Source organism: Bombyx mori, chromosome 11, assembly GCF_030269925.1.
Source record: "Bombyx mori chromosome 11, ASM3026992v2".
Lineage (NCBI taxonomy): Eukaryota > Metazoa > Arthropoda > Insecta > Lepidoptera > Bombycidae > Bombyx > Bombyx mori.
The window spans coordinates 8,849,570-8,850,701 of record NC_085117.1 but is presented as its reverse complement, the minus strand read 5'-3'; the positions used below and the strand labels follow the sequence as shown (position 1 = coordinate 8,850,701).

At 34.5% G+C, this 1,132-nt stretch overlaps 1 non-coding gene across 1 annotated transcript; it reads right to left on the bottom strand.

The window, feature by feature from the left end:
• Positions 1-543: 543 nt before the first annotated feature.
• Mir3262 (microRNA mir-3262) lies at positions 544-672 on the bottom strand. The gene has a single exon (NR_107547.1). It is a non-coding gene; the product is annotated as a microRNA mir-3262 (primary transcript).
• Between the last annotated feature and the right edge of the window lie 460 nt (positions 673-1,132).

Below are 1,132 nucleotides of genomic sequence, written 5' to 3'. Positions count from 1 at the left end.
ACATGTGAAGACGCCACCCTTTCGCCTATTCGCGGATTTTTCCAATTTCTCCTTCGTTGCTACTTACCGTGCGTGATACGCGAGGCGTATCTTTCCCTACCCTATTCGTGTAAGAAAAATTTGTTCCCTACGAATCATGTAGGCACAATATTTCCAACCTCCTTTGCCTGAGAGACAAGTGAAAAATACAATGACAATGAACTTTAAAGTAATATTTGTTGCTTAATTAATTCGGATAAGATTTTGAAATTAAAATATTCTGATTTATAATTGATTTTACTTTAACACTTGTTGAATTTGTTTCTCTAATAACAAAAATAACATTGACACTATTTTGAAAGCCAAACTCTTTCACTCAATACACCAAAAATATATAAAAATATATAAAATTGTGATGATATAATTTGGACCAAAGAACTTACGTTAAGCGATGATATATTTAAAATAATGAGAGTAAATAAAGAACCAAGATATAAAATATTAATTTATTTCAGATTGCATATTCTGTGGCCGCAATGCCTGGGATCATTGCCCAATAGTTTTGTATCCGACTGCGCCTCTTTACTTCTTGACACTATTCCGAGCCCACGCTTAGTGCAACTTCGTGCGTGCTGCGTTTACATTATAGAAACCCGCTTGATAGTATTGACTTGCAAGCAAACCCACAGATAAAATAAAATATTTTGTTTTTATTTACGGTAGGCAGCAGCTTGGCTCTGCTCTTGGCATTGTTGACGTCCATGAGCGATGTATCCACTCACTATCAAGTGAGCTGTATGCTCGTCTGTCTGTAAGGGCAATAAAAAAGAAAAGCTGGAAAATATTATAAAATCATAGAAAGTTTGAGAATAACCAATCGATGCCTTATCTCGTTAAAACAAATCACTGACCAAGATCCTTTGTACATTTATTTAAATTTGATTGTTAACCTAAAAGAAAACAGTCGAAAGACTTAACAATTTTAATTGACACTAAAATAAGTTATTACCTATTTTTTTATTATTATTAATTTTTTTATTGCTTAGATGGGTGGACGAGCTCACAGCCCACCTGATGTAAAGTGGTTACCGGAGCCCATAGACATCTACAACGCAAATGCGCCACCCACCTTACTAAAGTATACTTAAGAAGT